Here is a 21,585-nt window from a genome sequence, read left to right on the forward strand (position 1 = left end):
GAAGGAGGAAGGTGAAACAGCAACCTGGATATAAAATAAAGAAAAAAGAAAGAAAGAAAAAAGAAAAAGAATATTTCTCCCCCCTCTGCCTTTCTTTAAAATGTCCTTTATATCAATCACACCCTGATCTTCTTCAAATTCGAGGTGTTTTTCTTGATTAATTGTTATCACATGCATATATGTACTTGGATTTGCATACATATTCCTAAATATAGCATACTGAGGACATGTAATATTACAAGTATGTATATTTACAGTACTAAGCATTTGGCTCTAAACAAATACATTGTATACACTTCCCTGGAGAGTACTACCTCCCTTCATCCCAGCTTTACATATTTGTTTGCAGTTATTTGCATAGATTTGAGGATCTTATGAAAGATCTGCATGGCATAGTAACGCAATGAGTGATAGAGTGACAGAGGTATCTTGGCAGTAATCAACACATTTCTAATTAGGCTCAAAACCAGCTCAGACAAGAGGATTACCATGTCAGCAAACTGACTGTTTGGGACTTTTGTCTGAGTTCCCTTGCAAAAGATCATTGAAGCTGAGTGAGTTTACTATTATGCTCTCTCTCTCTCTCTCTCTCTCTCTCTCTCTCTCTTTCTCTCTCTCTGGCTCTGTGTATGTTTGTGTGTGTGTGTGTGTGTGTGTGTGTGTGAGAGAGAGAGAGAGAGAGAGAGAGAGAGAGAGAGAGAGAGAGAGAGAGAGAGAGAGAGAGAGAGGAGAGAGAGGAAGGAAGAGAGGGAGAGAAAGAATATGGAGAAAAATTAGACAGGTGGTTTTGTCTATGTGGCTTAGAGCTCTAATCCCTCCTGAAATAGACTTTCCAGGTGCAGGCAGTTGGGTTGGAGTCCCCACAACAGTGTTAAGAACTTTTCATCTATATTCTGTAATGAAGCCCAGTAGATGCATTGGGTCCACAGCATGGATTTTAGAGGAATTGAGCCTGTGGTTCTTAATGGTACCTTAGAAGAAGAGGTAGATATAGCTTATGGCTTCCCTTAGGAATTACTTTAAGCAAAAAAATAAATAAAACCTTTTATGGTACTTTTCTTTTTGAGAAAATGTATTTTTTTTAAGTTACTTTTGACTTGAAGCAAAGTACTTCTTTTATAGATGTTCATTGTGGAAAAGCAATAGGATGTTAGTAGAAATTTAGGCTGACCTGTCCCATAGTAAAGTCAATAAATTATTATTCTCACCATGTTTCTCAAACATAAAAGTGTATATTGTCAGAAAATTCTGTTTCAGTTTTTACTATTAGATTAAACCTGAGAGTAAGAAGAAATATCTCAATGCATTCATTGTCCTTCAAGTATAAATTAATTTATTTCCTAATTTTTATTAGAGAACAACTCTTTAAATATAAGATAAATGTAAATTTCAGAAAGTATATAATTACTTAGTAAGGAAGGCTGAAGATCAACTTTAAAAACAGAAGGCATATATTAACTTTAAATGCCAATGAATAGAAAATCATTATTTTGAGATCATAATGAAATTACATCTTTTTTATTCTCTTTTCTCCCACTAAATGCTCCTGTATAGCTATTCTTTCTTGCTTTCAAACTCATAAATTGTTTTTATAACTGTTATTACATATATATATGTATATATATATGTGTGTTTATTTGGGTAGATTATAGGAATATTGATGTATATATAATAACTATCCATAATATATAACATATATGCACAAATAACCTATGCATTTAATTGAAATAATATATATGATTCACATAAATGTATAAATACATATATAATTCTAAATTATGTATAAATATCTTTTTTGTCTTACAAATGATTTAGTTTGCTCTGCCCCGTGGTGAACATTTTCTTCCTCTGTCAGCATTAATTTGTACACTGTAGTTCTTTACGGTTGAGGGCCCATGATATTTTCATTTTGAAATCAGGATGTCAAAAGTTATGATCCTAGATCAGCTCATAATTAGGAAGTCATGTTGATCAGACTTTGTGTGTCTTTATGGGCAATGTATGACATTCCTAAGAGACATAATCTCACAGCAAACTCCCTGGTCCTCAGACTCTTACATTCTTTCTATTCCATCTTACTCAGTGAAACCTGAATCTTAGAAGTGGCAATTGTATTTATTATAAATGTATCAGGTGGAACTGGTATCCACAATTATTAATTTTGATTGATGGTGACTTTGTATGTTTGTATGCTTCTTTTTGAATATGATAGGTCCTCAAAGAGATGTGAGGAATAGACTTAACTGTATGTATGGGAACAAGTATTTAGAATGTTTAGGAGCTATGCTGTTTTAGTAAAGTGGCAGATACAGTTTCTTCTCTGAGACCCAAGACTTCACTAGCTCTTAATAGTTGGTTTAGTTTCTGTAACTAGGCATGATTTCCCTCTTGACAATTAGGAATTCTGTTTTATTTCAGCTAACAACTGCTTTTGCAAAATATTCTAGCCTAGTATATAGACATAATAGCAAAGAACTAGGATAAAACTCACAGTAGTAAAGGTCTAACAATTTTATAGAATTTTACTTTTATTTAATAATTTGGAAATGCAAAATATTTTATTAATATATTGTACGTATTTTTATTAACTGGTGATGAATTCTGGAGAAATATGTAATAATAAAGTTGCACATTGTAACCTATTCATGATTTTAGATGAAGAATATATACCCATTCAAGGAAAAGTAGTGAACTCGAAGAAGCATTCCAACAAATGATGTGTAAATATCTAGATTTAAAGAGAAGTGAGGGTAATCATCAAGACTTAAAACCATTGGAAATGTGACATATGTCATCAGAGTGTAAATAAGGAAATGGTCCATGTAGGTAGACCTAGTTACTGGTTCTGAGTGACTGATTTTTGACATTGGGTAATATAATTCTTACTAAGTGTACGTTATAACTCTGCATGCAATATATTATGCAATGACTGATGAAGTATTATGTTCACAAAAGTTTAAATTCACATCTTGAAAATCCTGTATTCTTCAGTATAATCACATAAACCCAAATAAAAGCATGATGATTTACTAAAGGGCCTTGAGGCATTAAGAAACAGATTGATACTCTTGTACCAATCTAGTATATTGAAAGATGAATATAAAATAAAATTTTAATCCACATATTTTACCACAATGATCAGAAGACAAGATAAATACATACTAGGATCCACTTTCAAAATTTAAAACATGGGAATAACACAAGTGGATAAAAGAATATGCATAAAGCTCTTAAGAAATTTAAATCAATAACTTGAATATTAACAGTATACATTAAAGAAGAATATGGTGGGGTGCTGTGATTGGCCATCTTTAATCTTAGAAGAAAAGAGGCAGATATACGCAGATCTCCATGATTCCAAAATATCACAATATTCACAGATAGTTTCAGATGAGCCCAGATGTATACTGTGGTCCTGCTCATATGAAAATATAATCTGGATTTCAGGCATGGATGATTTCATTGGCTACAGTATAAAGAGGCTATATTACAAGTGGTTGAACACATAATGGCCCAATTAATCAAACCCGTACTGTAATGGTGTAACACACATTTATAATAGATATCAACTGGAATTCGTTTTTGAAATTCATCATTTAACGTAAGAACTATGTTTAGTTTTGAACTAGGTTTTGAGAGGGTTATTCCTTTTAGAATGTGGCCTGTTCCTGATATGATGAACTGAGTTCTTATTTGGCCTTATTAATATAGCACTTAGGGGCAAAAATGAAGCCAAGGAGGGCTGCACTAGAAGCCAAGATAGAGAAGACTTCCATAGCCACCATGACCTTCCCCTTGGTGCTGTGGTAGACAGGGAGGAATGTGACCCAGACACAGAAGAACACCAGCATGCTGAATGACAGGAACTTGGCTTCATTGAATGTGTCTGGCAGATTCCGGGACAAGAAAGCCACAGTATAACTTCCAAGTGCCAAGGAGCAGAGGTATCCCAGTATACCATGGAAGGCAAAATCAGAGCCCTTGTTGCAAACATGGATGATATGTCCATATTCAGCTTGAGCATCTTGATCAAGAAATGGTGGAGATATTCCTAGCCAGATTCCACAGAGGACAAGGTAGATCAGAGTACATATGGGAATTATAAAATTTGGGGCCTTTGATATTATTAACCACCTCACCACTCTCCTTGGAAAAGTAACCTTGAAGGCAATAAGCACAGTGATAGCTTTGGCCAACACAGTGGCAAGAGCCACAGTGAAAGCACCTCCAAATATGATTTGCTGCAGGATACAGGTGTTGGTGTTGGGACGGTCAATAAAGAACAAAGAACATAGGAAACAGACAGTGAGTGTAATGAGCAACATGTAACTGAGTGTCCTATTATTAGCCTTGACAATTGGAGTGTCTCTGTGATTCACAAATAATCCAAGAAGCACAGTTGTGAGTACAGAGAAGCACAGAGCTATGATTGTGAGAGACATCCCCAAGGGGTCCTTATGGTCTAGAAAACTCACAGCTTTTTGGAGGCAGTGTTTCTTCTCTGTGTTTGCATAATGAATTTCTGGACACTTCATGCACTTTTCCATATCTGGTCAGAAATGAAGGTGATATTTAGTTCAAGCTGAAGCTATCCCTGTAATTCCAACCCATTTCTCTATCTGTTGACAGGGCTGTTATCTACATCACTTTCTCTTTTCTCTGGGACAAAGAAGTATACTCTATAGTGAATACTTTCACATTTGTATCACCCACCTTCCTTATTAGATATTTCAGTTATTATTTATATGCACATATAAACTGTGTGGCTCTAACTCAGCCCTCTTTCATCATGCTCCATTCCTCACTTTCTCTATCTCTTACTTTCCAAGTTTATGTGCTGTCATCTCTTCTTTGTACATTTTAATACACAGTGCGTCTATTCAGTGATGCTAGTATTTACAGGAGATGGGGGAATTACTGGAATATGGACAACATTTCAGATTCTACAACCTTAAAGAAAAGTGATGTATCTTTTTTGGTTAGTAGTTATCTATTACCAGTAGCTTCTCATACAACCCATCGTCTTTATAGTAGTATAAATTAAATACACCTTTTCTCTCTTATATACCTTCACTGCTTCTTGTGCTATTGGTGCATCTCTTTTGGAAGTCATTAGAATACTGAGTTACAATGCACAAGCCTATGTCTGATTCCACATCATAAGTTATATCCACATTATGAATTTAAATAGTGCAAAAGAGGGAGAGTGCCACTTGAAATTATTTTCATAAAATTCATTTCTTAAACATAGGTTCTCAAATTTCTTATCATTATAAAATGCTTTCTATTTTCTAATTTTGACTCTCCTCTGTGGAAGCTTTAATAAATAGGCATTACTCTATTGTTACAGGATTGAATAGTGCATTAGTGAACAGTTGTCATTCCACTTGTAGAAAGGTCAGAACTATTGAAACAGTTTTAGAGTGTGAAATAAAACAGTCCCATAATATTCTGCTGTTGAAAATTTGTAAAATTCATCTTTTATTTGAAGTATATTAACATTGATTTATGCATGCCAGATTTCCACTGCCATTTTTTCCTGATTTTAAGAAGAATTTCATCACCAGAGTTTTAATCTTATTTTGTTGATGAATTTTGTTAACATATTATTGAATAAACTTCAGTTGAATAAAATTTATTTCTTTTTTTAGTGGTTTAATTGATTTATTGAACTTGGATTTACAGACATTAGAACAATAAACTTTAGTTCTTTGATTTTTTCATTTATCTTTATTAAGAAACTTTCTACTCACTCTGCATACCACCCACAGATCCCACCTCCTCCCTCCTCCCACCCCCAGCCCTCTCTCCCAAGCCAACCCATATCCCCACATCTCCCAATTCAAGGTCTCCCATAGGGAGTTAGCAGAGCTTGTCACACTGAGCTTAGGCAGGACCAAGCCCCTTCCCACTGCACCAAGGCTGCGCAAGGTATCACACCACAGGCACCGGATTCCCAAAAGCCTTTCCACGCACCAGGGATGGATCCCAATACCCCTGCCTGGGTACCCCCAAAACAGTTTGAGCCAAACAACCATCTTCCATATTCAGAGGGCCTAGTCCAGTCCCATGGGGGCTCTACATCCACTAGTCTACAGTTCATGGGCTTCCTCTAATGTGGCCGGTCATCTCTACACATCTTCCCATCATGATCTTGATGTCTCCCGCCTGCAGTATCCCTCCTCTCTCTTTATATCACATAAAATTGCTTCTTTTAGCTATTGTGACACATTGTTACATCTGTTATCAGGGCCTACTTTTAAGTTATTGCCTTAGACTCTATTATTTCCTTCTCTTTTATGTGGAGATATTTATTTTCTTTTGATGTTCTACCTTTCAATGGATGTCTAACAGGTATAACGGCATTCTTTAATAAAAGGCACCTGATACATGTAAAAAAAAACTACTATATATAGGATAACTATATCTATTTCAAAATACTATAACATTTTTGGATACATTGAATCAATAATCTCACCTCAAGCATTTGACATAATTGAGCTATAAAATTTTTGGATGTGTACTTATTAATTAGGAATTATGAAGGATTTTTCATGGGAGAGCAAACCATTCCTAATATATACATATTATATATAATAATATATTCCTAAATATTATATCTATTTCATATATATATATAAATGTGTACATATGTGCATAGATATTCACTAAAGAACAATTTTTTAAATAACAGCTTGAGGGTACAGTCTATTATATCTCATGTTGAGAAATACATGGAAGAAGTTGCAGAAAGATTCTAAAAGTCAGATGTCATGAAATACTTACTGCACAGGATTAGAAACTTACAGACACAACAGGACAGTTGAATGCTGTTGATATCACTCTGTATAAATAAAATGGTGATTGGACAGTGGCCAGACAGGAAGTATAGGTGGGACAAGCAGAGAAGAGAATTCTGGGAAGTGGAAGGCTGAGGCAGAGAGACACTGCCAGCCACCACCAGGACAAGCAGCATGTGAAGATGCTGGTAAGCCACAAGCCACGTGGCAAGGTATAGACTTATAGAAATGGGTTAATTTAAGATATAAGAACAGTTAGCAAGAAGCCTGCCATGGCCATACAGTTTGTAAATAATATAAGCGTCTGTGTGTTTATTTTATCAGTGGGCTGTCGGACTGCCGGGACTTGGCGGGACCCAGAGAGAAAACTCTCCACCTACAGTTGAATATACAAATTTTAGGCATGATAGCATGCATATAACATGTGAAAGCTCAGCGAAGACCACATATCATTGAACATGTAAGATTGACAAAAAGTACTATCCTTAACTGAGAACCTATTTAACCTCATAGCTGCTATAAGAGGAAGACTCATTAGTCTACCCTGGGAAAGAGAAGTAAGATCTCCATGAGTAATTTGGGGATGAGGAATGGGCAATGGAGGCTAGGGATGAGGGATGAGAGAGAGCACAAGGGAATGTGATGGTCAATCTGGAAGAGGGATGGAGTGGGAGAATAATGAAAGAGATACCATGATAGAGGGAGACATCATGGGAATAAGGAGTAACTGTGAGCTAGGGAAGTTCCCAGGAATCCACAAGGATGACACCAGCTTAGACTACTAGCAATAGTGGATAGGTTACCTGAACTTGCTTACCCCAGTTATCAGATTGGTGAATACCCTAACTGTCATCACAGAGCATTTCTCCAGTAACTGATGAAAGCAGATGCAGAGATCCACAGCCAAACACTAGTCTGAGATCCAGGAGTCCAGTCAAAGAGTAAGAAGACGAATTCTATGAGCAAGGGGCATTAAGATTATGATGGTGATACCTACAGGGACAACCAAAACAAACTAGTGGGATCACATGAAATTTAGACTAACACCTAGGGATCCTCCATGAAACTGGACTAGGCCCTCTGCATAAGCCAGAGAGTTGTGCAGCTTGATCTGCTTAAGGGGTCCCTGTCAGTAGAAACAGGATGCATCCCTGGTGAATGAGTGGGCTTTTTGCAGACCACTATCTATGGTGGGACACTTCACACAGCTTTGAGGTAGGGGAAGGGGCTTGGATCTGCCTCTACTGAATGTACCAGGCTCCGCTACATCCCCATGGAAGTTCGCCTTACCTTCTTGTAGAATGGAATTGGGGGGTTGAGGGGAGGAGAGGAGGAAGGGGCGGGAGGAGGGAAGAGGAGGATCTGTGACTGGTATGTAAAATGAATAATTTTTTTTTTCTTAATAGACAAGGAGATGGATTATCTTAAAAAATAGTGCGTCCATACTAATTAGTAATTAGTTCTTACTCCACCAGGGTGACTAAACCAAAGAATATTTGGGAAGCAGAAATTGAATTGAGTGAATTTTTCTTAATTATTTAAAGGACAGAGAGAAGAAGTTAGATAGGTAGATAAGTAGAAGATTTGGAAATATATGACTACGATCCAAATACATAGCATGAAATTCTCAAAGACAAGGAATTATTTAAAAATTTCACAATTGGTATCACCCTGGTCACAAATTTAATATTAGATATGAAAATACTAGCTTTTAAACATTTTTCCCAATGAAATATTCTATGAATATGTTCATGATCTATTCTCCTAAATGGAGATTCTGTATTTCATTGCAGCCCTCAGGTTTTGGTACAGCTCTCCATAACAGACTGTTGAAGCTGCATTGAGGATAGTGTTTCATATGCTGTTTCTCAAAATTGAAGCAGAAAAAAAGACATAATCCTATTCATTAAGAAAATCTGAAATTTTAGTTATGCTGTATAGTCAAAAATTATATATTGGGGATATCAAATACAAATTTCTAATCTTCTGTATGAAAAGACTCCTGGGAAGAATTATTATTAGAATAACCTATCCTACACTTAGATGAGTTATAATCATTATTGAAATACAGTTAGAAAAATATCCAATTTTGGTTCTTTTTTACTATGTGTTACATTACGTGAGATAAAAGCATGTTGACAAGTACAGAGCAAAAGTGTTTCCTACAACAAACAATATCTGCAATTGATCATAAAATTTAAATCAATTATAAATTTCAATGCCTACTCTGCAATATTTCAAGACATGATGATGCACATTCATATCCTAAATAGAAAAAATAAATTTATCTGACTTCTCTCTGGATATTTCTCAGTTTGTAAGATAATGCAGAATCCTGTAGAAATGTGGAGCCATTATCTGTAAGATTTATTCTTACCTGTCTCATTGGAAATCTCATTGTCTGCACAAGGAGTGCAATCATAGCAGCAAACAGCCTTGCCCTCTAGGGAAACTTTCCTGAATCCAGGACCACAGCTCTCACTGCACACAGACTGAGGAGTCTGAGAAAAATGGGAGCAAAGTTAACGAATTCTCGTGGTTTATTGAAAGTCTCAATAATATTTTTAATATCACATAATTAATTTGCAAGTTTTATTCCTATAAAGTAGAAAAGGAATTTGAGCATCTGTATCTACACAAAATTGGTCTGAGGATTATCCCATTATTAAACAGTTTGGAGCATAATGAGGTAGGGACAGTTTTGATGCAGGTAGGTCATAGAAGACATGACCTAGAAGGTCAAGTGGTCCTTCCAGATGGATCCTGTCTCTGTACTTACTTTCTAATGTGTTGTGAAATGTTTATTTCCACCATGATTGCAAATCTTGCTTGCCAACTTGACAGGACTTATAATTCCCATGTAAATAAATTGTTGGATATTTCTGTGAATATTCTTAAAGAGAAGTTTAAAGGGTTCACTCTAAAAGTGAGCATCATCATTCCATGGATTGTTATCTCAGAATGAATGACAATGAGAAAAAGTGATCTATGGTATTTCTTTTTTTTTTCTATTGACTGGGGATATGATGTCATCAGGAACCTCATGCTCCTAGAGCAACAAATTTCCAAAGATAAGGGCTGCATTCTCAAATTGTCAGCCAAAAGAAACACTTTCTTAAGTTATATTGCATATGTATTTATTTATAGCAGCAGAGCAGGAGAGAAACATGCACACATGCTCACTATAATATTTTCTCATTTAAGAGGTAGATAAAAGAAAAGTGATAACTGTTTATGGTCTGTAATCTTTAAGCACGGAATCAAAATGAACTACTAGAGTTTCAGATATAGTGCAGGAATTCTAATAGAGACATTGTGTATTGGTTTGAATGAAAAGTGGCAATTATAAGCACAGATATGTCACTACATATTTTCTCAATGGTGGTGCTATCTTGAGAGTTACTGGTACTTTACGAGTTGCAGAGTTATTGACAGAATTATTTCATGGTGGGACTATTGAACATTTCTAGGGCTCACACTATTCCAGTATTCACCCTCTGCTTCTAGTATGTGGACTGAGACATTTTTTTTCAGGTTTCTGCCTATCGCTCCATTGATGCAATACACTAGCATACCTCCTGACCATAAAGGACAGTTGTACCTCCAGAACCATGAGTCAGATAAACTCTTTTTTTCCAAAAGTCACTTTTGGTGATAGTGTTTCACCATAGCAAGAAAATACAACTTGTTCAGTTTTGTGTTGTGAATGTAGAGATTTTCTACATCAGGGTGTCCTGTGAGACATGAGGAATGCATGCACAACTTCTCAGGTGTACTTAATTTGTGTCAACTTGACAAATACTAACCCATGCATCAATGAATATTAACAGGCATTGAAAGCTAAGAACTTCCATTTTTAAGAATCAGGGATGATAAAACACTATCTTCTATTAGTTATGTTGTATGCTTCTATACTCTGAGTTTTATGCTAATGGGATTTAATTTCAAAACCAGTAGTTGTTATTCCTGGGGAATATGTTTGTGGTATTGTGATAAGTTTAATGCATTGAGAGAATACATAACCCACCTCTGAATATATTTTTGGCCATTGTATCATTTGCTCAGATAAAGACAACTGTTGACCATGAGGAGCATTGGGTAGAAAGGTTCCTACTTTCACTTTTAGTCCAAGACCCTTCGGAAAATTCCAAAAATTGAGAATATAGTACTTATCATCATCTAACTCCTGTTTCCATTCTAAAGCCAAGTTGGCTCCCACATGGATATTCCTCAAGAAAGGATGAAGCTGAAAGGGATGCAAGAACATATTTTAACGTGGTTGTGAGAGGTTGACCAGAAATGAATTATAAAGTAACTATCACTGGTCATAATCTCTGGTGTAGGATACAATATTATGAGGGTGAGCAATGATCACCTAAGTTAGTGAAATGCTATTCTGCCTGTGAAGGACAGTCAACCAAAAGAAAATCTTCTAAACAACCTCAGGAAAGAAATCAGTGAGTATTGTTTGAAACAAATTTCAATTTCTTTAAAATAATTTATACCCATTTACACACAGGGTTTATCACAAAGTTCAGTCAGCAAAATGTGGGTACTGATGAATAAATGGTAGTTAAACAAAATCATTTATGTACTGATACGTTGTGGTAATGGGATGTCATTGTTTCATTTACTGAGAGAGTTCTTAGTTTTCTAATGGAATATTTCACCATGAGAAGATTGTGAGGTTATCTGTGACCAAAATTTATATTCCCTAAAATCATTTCCTGTTTGCCCCTAGCACCCTATTCCTCAGCCACAAGCACACAAAAATCTGCACTGACCTGGAAGATATGATAACAAATGAAGATTTTCCTGTGGATATAATATATGTAAAATTTTAAAATATGTGATATCTAGTTTGGTGACTATGAAAACTCTCAAAATATCACATTGTTGATGCTCTAACGCATGGAGGGGATATTACCTGCCAGGGGAAGAACATGGTTCTTTCCCGATTTCCAAATGCTTGCATTTGTACTTGCTGAAGACTCATTTCATGGAAACTGTGGGCCACAGTATAAACAGCCTTGTATGTATTGTAGCTGTCTTCATTCATTGCCATATCAAAAATGTGTCTAGGTAGGAATTCCAAGGAAGCATTTGGTTGGCAGTTCTCCAAAAGATGACAATCAAGCTCTGAAAATGAGCACTTGAAGAACAAAAACCACAATTTAGGAAGGTAATTGTCTTCTGGGTATTTATAAGGATTAACTGTTTGGATAAAATTTTTAAATTCAATGACCTGCTCATACTGTTGTTAAAAAATGAGACTACCATTGAAGGAATCTAGCAAGAAATAATCAGCATTATTAGTAACGTCCCATTGAGAGGTCATGACCCAGACTTTCCTTGTCAAAATCTGTTGTCCTAAATTTTGCGTTAAACCTTGTAGTGAATCATTGTCACCGTAAACGATGATGATATTGGCCAATGATTCCTGGATGATGCCAAGAATTTTCCAGTATTTTTCAGGAAATGAAGTCCAGGAACTTTGCATCATTTCAACAAAAGCTATGCAGACTTGATTTTTCTCCATATTTTCTCTGATATCTGATAGAAACTGAGTCCCTCTGTGATCATCTGGGATAAGCAGACCAACCCAGGTCCAGCCAAAATGAAGCATCAAAGAGACCATGGCAAGAGACAGAGATGTGCCTCTGGGGTCAGTAAACTGACCTTGGTCATTGAAGATAGGATCAAAAGGACCAATAGTGAGCTGAAAAGAAAACAATTGGAAACAAGAGAAAGAACAATGGTATTATGCACAACCCTTGTTCTGCAGAAACAGATGGAAATGGTCAGCATAATGATGGATTCATCCTGATTTTTTTTTACTTTTTATTTTGCAATACAATTCAGTTCTACATATCAGCCACAGATTCCCTTGTTCTCCCCCTCCCGCCCCCCTCACCTTCCCCCCAGTCCGCCCCCCATTCCAACCTCCTCCAGGGCAAAGCCTTCCCCACAGACTGAGATCCACCTGGTAGACTCAGTCTAGGTAGGTCCAGTTCCCTCCTCCCAGGCCGAGCCAAGGGACCCTGCATAGGCCCCAGGTTTCAAACAGCCGACTCATGCAATGAGCACAGGACCCGGTGCCACTGCCTGGATGCCTCCCAAACAGATCAGGCCAATCAACTGTCTCACCCACTCTGAGGGCCTGATTCAGTTGGTGACCCCTCAGCCATTGGTTCATATTTCATGTGTTTCCGTTCGTTTGGCATCCTGATTTTAAAGGCAAGTTTATCTGACAGAATTTTTCATAAAATTACTGCCCTGTCCTCTGTTTTTATTAATCCTCCTGTCTATTCAACCTCTCCCTTTCTTTCCTTTCCATGTGACTGAAATATAGGTCCATCTCCAATTGTCTGGACAATTGTCATTGATATCTAACTAATCCAAATATATGTTTTTACCTTTGGACACACCTGAAATGTCAGCAATAGAGTTCTGGCTCTTTCCTACACAACTCCTCACCTGTGGAAATTTGTAGAGCTGAAACAGTTTCCCAATATGAGCAGATTTTGCCCACGAGGGTCTTGTTATTGCAGCAGTTAACTTTCTCTCTTTCACACAGTTATAATTACAGTAAGGACTACTCAGGCCTGTGAGCCAAATAAGGGCATTCATAAGAATGTTTTTCTCACTGTATGGAACATTATAGAAATCAAATCCCAGAGATATGTTGGGTAAAAGATGAGGGTTCCTTTTAATCTCCTCAATGGCAAATATCAGGGCCAGAACCAAGTGGTATATTTTAAAATTATACCTGCATCAATTGAATAAAAATATACCTGAGGAATTTATAGATCACACAGAGCTACAGATTTATTATAATGGTTTTGTGGTTTAAATATTAGTATTTATATAAAATCTACATTTAAAATTTCCTTCTAAATGCCTGGAATTCAACTCACTATGTTAACCTGTTTGGATAAAATATGATTCTGTAGTTATGACCCTTATAATTTGCAGTCCCATGACTGGACATGAAAGTAAAAAAAAAGTTCTGTACAAAATACAATATCTCCTGCTGCATTGTTCTTTGTTGTTTAGCTCCTACATTTAGAGGACAACAAAGACTCCTCCATTAAGACACTCAGCTTTCCAAGATAATATTTTTCTTTTCTTTTTTATTATTGAGAAATTATCTATTCATTTTACATACCAATCACAGATACCCCTCACCTCCCTCCTTCTGCCCCTCTAGCCACTCCCCCCAAAACTATACTCCATTCCTATCTCCTCCAAGGCAAGTCCTCTCATATGGAATCAGCAGAGCCTGATATATTCAGTTGAGGCAGGTTCAAGCCACCTCGCCCCTGCACCAAGGCTTTGTAAGGTATACCACCATAGGCACTGTGCTCAAAAAAGCCTGCCTATGTACCAAAGATGGATCTTGATCCTACTGCCATGGGTCTGCTTAAGCAGGTCAAGCTATGCAACTGTCTCCCTTATGCAGAGGGCCTAGTCCAGTCCCATGGAGACTCCAGAGTTATTGGTCCACATTTCATGTTTTTGTACTGGATTGATTTGGTTGTCTCTGTATGTTTTTCCAACATCATCTTGATGCCCTTTGCTCATAGAGTCCCTCTTCTCTTTCTTCAACTAGACTCATGCCTTCTTCAAAATAATATCTTTTTTCAGATGTTTTTATTAACAGATTTTCTATTCATTTTACATAACAACCACAGATTCCTCTGTTCTTCCTCCTCCCACCTCTCAGTCTTCACCCCAACCCACTCCCTCATTCCCTCATCCTACAAGGCAAGGTCTCCCATAGGGAGTCAGCAGAGCCTGGTACATTCAGTTGAGGAAGGTCCAAGCTCCTCCTCGCTGCACCAAGGCTATGAAAAGTGTCTCACCATGAGCACTAGGTTCAAAAGAGCTGGCTCATGCACTAGGGACAGGTCCCAATCCACTGCCTGGTGTTCCCCTATACAGTTCAAGCTAAATAACCATCTCTCTTATCCAGAGGACCTACTCCAGTACCATGGGGGCTCCTAAGCTGTTGGTCCACTGCTGTGGGATGGTCTGTATGTCAAATTGCTCTGATTGGTCAATAAATAAAACACTGATTGGCCAGTGGCCAGGCAGGAAATATAGGCGGGACTAACAGAGAGGAGAATTGAGAGAATTCTGGGAAGTAGAAGACTGAGGAGGGAGACACTGCCAGCCACCACCATGACAAGCAGCATGTGAAGATGCCAGTAAGCCACGAGCCACATGGCAAGGTATAGATTAATAAAAATGGATTAATTTAAGATATAAGAACAGTTAGCAAGAAGCCTGCCATGGCCATACAGTTTGTAGATAATATAAGCGTCTGTGTGTTTATTTTATAAGTGGGCTGTCAGACTGCCAGGGCTTGGTGGGACCTGGAGAGAACTCTCCAGCTACAGTCCACAGTTCATGTGTTTCCCCTAGTTTTGCTAGTTTTCTCTGTACTTTTTCCAGTCATGGTCTAGATATCCCTTGCTCATGGAATCCCTCCTCTCTCTCATCATCTCCTGGAGCTCCACCTGGGGCCTGGCTATGGATCTCTGCATCTGCTTCTGTCAGTCACTGGATGAGGATTCTATGATGACAGTTAGGGTATTCAGCCATCCAATCACCAGAATATGCCAGCTCTGGCACCCTCTTGACTATTGCCAGTAGTCTATGATGGAGTCATTCTTGTGGATTCCTGGGAACCTCCCTAGCACTCTGCTTCTCCCTATTCCCATGGAGTCTTCATTTATCATGGTATCTCTTTCCTTGCTCTCCCACACTGTTCCCATTCCAGCTCAAACCTCCTTCTCTTATAAGTTCTCATCCCCCGTCCCTTGCCCTCCATTATGTGGTACATATACACAATGGAGTACTACTCAGTAGAGAAAAATAATGACATCATGAGGTTTTCAGGTAAATAGACGGAAATAGATGATATCATCCTGAGTGAGGTAACCCAGACTCAGAAGGACAAATATGATATGTACTCACTCATAAGTAAATACTAGATATTAAGCAAAGGATAACCAGACTGCAACTCACAGCTCCAGGGAGGCTACCTAGTTCAGGAGGACCCTAGGAAGGGTGCACAGATCACCCAGTGATGGAGAAATGGATGAGATCTACATGAGCAAAATAATATCTTAATCAAAGAATACCATTGAATTAATGTGATTTGTCTTTATAAATAGTTGTGATATTTTGACTATTATCTTTGTGTGAGTTTATATTACTTTTGTACCATTTATGTGTGTGCTTGTGTGTGTGTGCCATTGTGTGTGTAAATGGTTGAATTTAATGTTATGAGTCTAAGACAGAGGACAACCTCCACAAGAATTCCTGGCTTTACTTTTCCTTTTAACAGAGGCTCTACTCTTCCCCTTGCATGTGTCTGAGTATCTTTATCTCATACTTCCAGGGCTTCTTGTGTTTAAGTCTCCTCTCCTCCTCATGATCCCTAGATTACACATGTGGACTCAAGAATTTTTTTTGTGGATCTGGACTCAGATAACCTCGCTTGCACCTAAAGCATTTTTACGTTCTGAGATATTCCTTATTTTGTTGTTAATGTCTGAAATTTAAAAAAAAAAAAAGGTTTAATCAGAATACCATAAAATAATAATTAAAAAAAACATTGCCAGGCAATGGAAACCTGTTTTTGAATTTTAATTTTTAGGGGAGTCCAAGAGACTTCCTCCAAAAATATAGACTGCTTCCCAGGCCTTTCATGCCTTTTAGATAAAGTAGATAAGATCTTATTGCTGAACACTTCAAACAGTAGGTGAAATGATCAATCTGTATTTGCCAGGAAGCTTCCCTACTGAGGACTGGCTCCCAGTGTTACAGAAGGAATCATACAACCTCACAATGTAGAAAAGCTACCAGTAATCCTATCCATCTGTTGGACAATGAATGACAACAAGAGTAAGGAGAGTCAGATATTCTGATAGGTGTAATCATGACACTTAGAGCCTTGGATCACTCAGAGTTGCCAAATTGGACTTAAGGCATGATGGGATAGGAAGGAAGCTTTGCCTGTAACTGTACTTGTACATTTAGACAACTACCTGTAGCAGAAAACATGGACTCTAGAGAAGAACTTACTACTGTCAGTTTTCTAACTAGTATACTCTCTTACTGTAATCTAAACTTAACCTTATACTCACAAATAAGTTTAGCTCTCCCCCTGTATAAAGATGCTTTTTTATATGGTATACACAGATCATTACAGGATGCCATAACTTGTAATAATATACTGTTTAATCAACTGCAGGGTGTCTACCCACAATTAATATATTTACAGTACAATGCCTAAACTTAAAGACCAGGAAACTTTGTAGAAGGCAGGTCAAAAAACTGTTATGAGACAGAGGCCAGGACAAATGTTGCAAGATATTCTTTTCAATTTAAGAGAAGTAACATGAAGAGGGGCTGAGAGAGTGAATTTGAAGGATTTGGTTGGAAGAGTCAGAGATTAATGTGGCTGAGATATATTATTTGAAAATTTTCTTTTTTCTTTTCCATTGAAAAAAATTTAATTACATTAGTTCACTAAAACATTGAAGTGACTCAATATAAAATAAAAATTATAGATGTGTTATATAATAAATATATGAGAATTTTCTCTATTTTGTATTTTAAATTAAATTTTTTTTCTTAAATTATTTCCATTTATTTTTTTTTTATTTTGCAATATAGTTCAGTTCTATATATCAGCCACGGATTCCCTTGTTCTCCCCACTCCCGCTCCCCTCACCTTCCCCTCAGCCCACCCCCTATTCCCACCTCCTCCAGGGCAAAGCCTCCCCCACAGACTGAGATCAACCTGGTAGACTCAGTCCAGGCAGGTCCAGTCCCCTCTTCCCAGGCCGAGCCAAGCAACCCTGCATAGGCCCCAGGTTCCAAACAGCCAACTCATGCAATGAGCACAGGACCCGGTCCCAATTTCCAAGTATTAATAAAGTGTTTTTACATAAGTATGGTATTTGTTCTTTCAGAACTTGATGGAAAGATGGTATTGCTAAAGACAATATATAGCTGAGTCATAGAATAGGGAGATATCAGGCTGCTACTTTACTATAATTCATCCCTAGTGGATAACTTGCACAGTTCAACTACTGTAACAGGAGCCCCAAATTTAGTAGTCCCTTAGACCTTAGCACAACTGATTCAGTAATGGAGGTGCTATTAAGCCTGTAAAACTCAGCACATAGAAAGCACCACCTGCCCAAAATGAAAACAAAGACATAATTTATCAAAGTCCATTTTTCTCTAATGTCTCTAAATGTACTAACTTACTTTTGACTTGAGTAATTCTGCTTCTGGCTAACTTGTCTTGTTAACTGAAATGTATCAACACAGAAGATGACTTTTTTTGTGCTTAATAGCTTACCCTGATAACATTTCAGGGCTCAACTGAGATCCTGAGCACCTAGTATAGTTCTAAGCCAGCTAATAAAGACTTTCTCTTGCCTTGAACTCATATCCAAGCAGTGTTCTTTGGTCAGTACCCTCAACATTTCTGGAGGGTCCACCAAAATATCAGAGCAAGACCTTGGGACATAAAGTGTCTCAGAGCTCCTCAGAGCAAGGAAGAGTGCATGGATCAAAGAACTCATAGGGGGTTTTCAGCTAGAGGTCCATGTATCCAGAATGTCCTTTGATCAATTTCTGCCTAAGGAATCTGAGGAATCTGACACCTTCACCCCAAAATGAAACAAATTAGAAAGTCACTTGATCTGTCACCTCTGCAGGTAATTCTGAATAAGGTGCCTTCTGGTTGGACACATAGGAGAGAGGTCAGAGATGACTACTGGCCAAGTGTCCAGGAATCATGTGAGATGACACTGGATTCCTTCTGTCTGGTCAGGTGTATAAATGTGTGCTGGCCAATATATGTTGTTTTAATTGTTCTTGTGTGCATATAGGGTATGTGCATGTTGGGTGCGTGTGTGTGTGTGTTGGGTGTGTGTGTGTGTGTGTTGGTGTGTGTGTGTGTGTGTGTGTGTGTGTGTGTGTGTGTGTGTGTCCTTCTATGCATTCCAATAGTTTTGTTTCCCTGTATTCACCTGTCTCTTTCTCTGGTGTGACATCCTCCCCCACCCTGACTTAAGACTTGTGCCTTCTCCGTTGGGGACCAAAATCCTTTTGATTCTGATAGTTACCTCAGGGAAACAAACAATCAAACAGTTCCACCTCTCCCACACTAGGAGCAGGAACACTTTCTCTTTTTTGTTTTGTTGCTTGACTCCTACTCAGAGTCTAGGCTTGTCCCTGTGTGGACATGCTGAGGATTCAGGCCTCTGATCCATGGCCTCCAACATCTAATGAGGATAAAAAAGTGAGGGTGGAATAGTTCCCCCAGGGGAGCATTCCCTCCACTTTCAGCTTGCTCTAAGCAGCCCTGTAAAAGGGGGAAGTTCCCCTGGACTGAGACTGAAGGAAAAGAGAAATTCCTACTCATTTCTCTTTCATGATTTAAGTCTTTTTTATCATTCAGTGATCCATATAATTTGAAAACTCAAAACCCAGAATTCTCTCTTTAAAAAAATGAAATAAAGGTAGAAAACTCCCCATGGTTCTTTCCAGGGGGATTTCTGCCAGACAACACAGCTTGGTCAGAACAGATTTTTCCTCTATCTAACATTGACCAAAGAACTTTATGTAACTTTTACTAAGCACTTTTTCAATGATTAAAGACAGCTCCTAACAAGATGCCCTTTGTCACCTAGCTGGAAACAGATATTAGAAAATGTTAAGGAAATTAAAAGAATCTAAGGTATAATTAGGTTCTAGATACTGGAGGTAGTTCAAAGTGTGATTAACAACAAGGAACTGAGTGGGATAAGTCATTTTGCATAAACTGAAAGCCACTTTCTCTCATGGTGAGATAAAACTTACAGATATCCAGCAGAATTTTGTTGTTTTGCCCCCTGTCAGAAGAAAACAACATTACAGCACTGACCCAGCACCAAGTTCCTATAATTGATCACCTAACAGGTTCAGATACCTCTCTCCAGATTAAATAATAGCCAATGACTGTGGAAGTAAAAGGAAAAGTTGAAGCCCACATTACCTGGTGACTAAAGAGACAGACATTCTGCTGCTCTGATATTCATCCTGGAATACACCTCTCCTGCCTGTAAAGAAACCTGGGACCTCTGATTCCCCCCAGAGAAAAAGGTGTGCACTTTCTTGGTCCTGAATGATGTATTCTTCAGCCTCACATTGGAAGAGGTGAGTCAACCTATCTTTGATTTTAAATGCATAAACCCTGAGAGAGGTCTACAGTGAAAAACTTACCTCAATCAGGATACACAAAGGATTCTAAAAACTCTACAACCCTGTTTGTGTAAACACTAAATGCTGAACTTCTGACTTTCAGAAGGTTTAGTGGGAAAATAGTTTATGAAAGGGCCACTGAGAGACTGTTACAAGAGTCACAAACCTTGGGATATAGAATGTTGTCTAAAATAGGCCAAATTTTGTAGAAGGCAACCTCTCTTGGATACAAGCTGAAGAGATGGAAAAAGAGACTGTCTCAGCAGGATTGGTGCCCTTCTACAGATTCCAACTGCAAAGGCTAAGGGACAGATTCTAGAATTCCTACATGAAGCTAGGTATTTTAGCCTCTGATACCAGAGTGCGTAGAAACAGAAATTCGTCTATACACAAGCACAAATCACAGGAACTAAGCCCATAATCTTGACTGAGTCTAAACAAAAGCCGTTCAAGGCTTTAAAAATAGCTCTGAAATTGGCTCCAGCCATAGAACTTAAAAATGCCTCAAAATCTTCTCATTTTCACTCTATGACACAATAGACAGAGTGGGTTTTACCCAAATGTTGGGTCCATGGAAATTCCCTGTGACACATCAGTCCAAATGATTGCAACCTGTAGTCACAGGATAACACACTGGTGAAAGATCTGTAGAGACTACTACTAGCTTAATATCATAATGCTAATGAGTTTGCTGTGTCAAGAGCTGATACTTGTAGTGTCAAGCACAGATGAGGTCATCCACTGAAGAACAAAAAAATTACCAAATGTTTAATCACTGTTTCGTGCAGCACAAGACCCTAATCCTGTTTCCAATTTGCATCCAGTTTGTCATCAATCCAGCTATCCTTGTCTGATGGTGACCTGCAGATGCTCATATAATTCTGTCACTAAATAAAAGATGAAACCAGGTACATGGAAGATGCAGGAGTTATTTTACATAAAATGATTTATGTCCCAACCAGAAACCTCATCTCAGGGAGAAAAGAACTGATTGCTTTCACCCAGGATCTCATATGGGGAAAAGGAAAGTCCACTAGCGTATATATGGACCGTCAGTTGGTATGCTTTTACAAATGGGTATGTCAACTGTGTAGAGATTTATAGAGAAAGATGGATTCTCACTGCTGGGAAAAGGACATTAAAAAGTCTTGGCCCTCCTAGGGGATATGTGGCTTCCCTTAGAAATTTCTGTCCTCCAAGGGCACACAGCCAAACTCACTGTCTGACTGATGACACTAAAACATCTGGGACCTATTGATGTTCTGAATGACACATACCACAACCCAGTACTACCTGAGATTCCATGGTAAAGAATAATGGTTAGTACAGAATTATATGTTGATGAAGAATACCAAAGGTAAAAATTATTCTCTCAGAAATAAGTGGCAGGACACTGGTAACTAACCTTCACCAGGCTACTCATCTGTGTACCACAAGTTTCTGACTTGTTCAGACCAAGGAATGTTATACCTATACTGGACATACTAACATGGGCTATCTCAGGCATATACTA

At 37.9% G+C, this 21,585-nt stretch overlaps 1 pseudogene; it reads right to left on the reverse strand.

Annotated features, from left to right (window-relative positions):
• Positions 1-3,625: 3,625 nt before the first annotated feature.
• Positions 3,626-21,585, reverse strand: part of LOC131903600 (vomeronasal type-2 receptor 116-like) — a 48,912-nt pseudogene continuing 30,952 nt past the window's right edge.

This window comes from Peromyscus eremicus, chromosome 1, assembly GCF_949786415.1.
Source record: "Peromyscus eremicus chromosome 1, PerEre_H2_v1, whole genome shotgun sequence".
In the NCBI taxonomy this organism is placed as follows: domain Eukaryota; kingdom Metazoa; phylum Chordata; class Mammalia; order Rodentia; family Cricetidae; genus Peromyscus; species Peromyscus eremicus.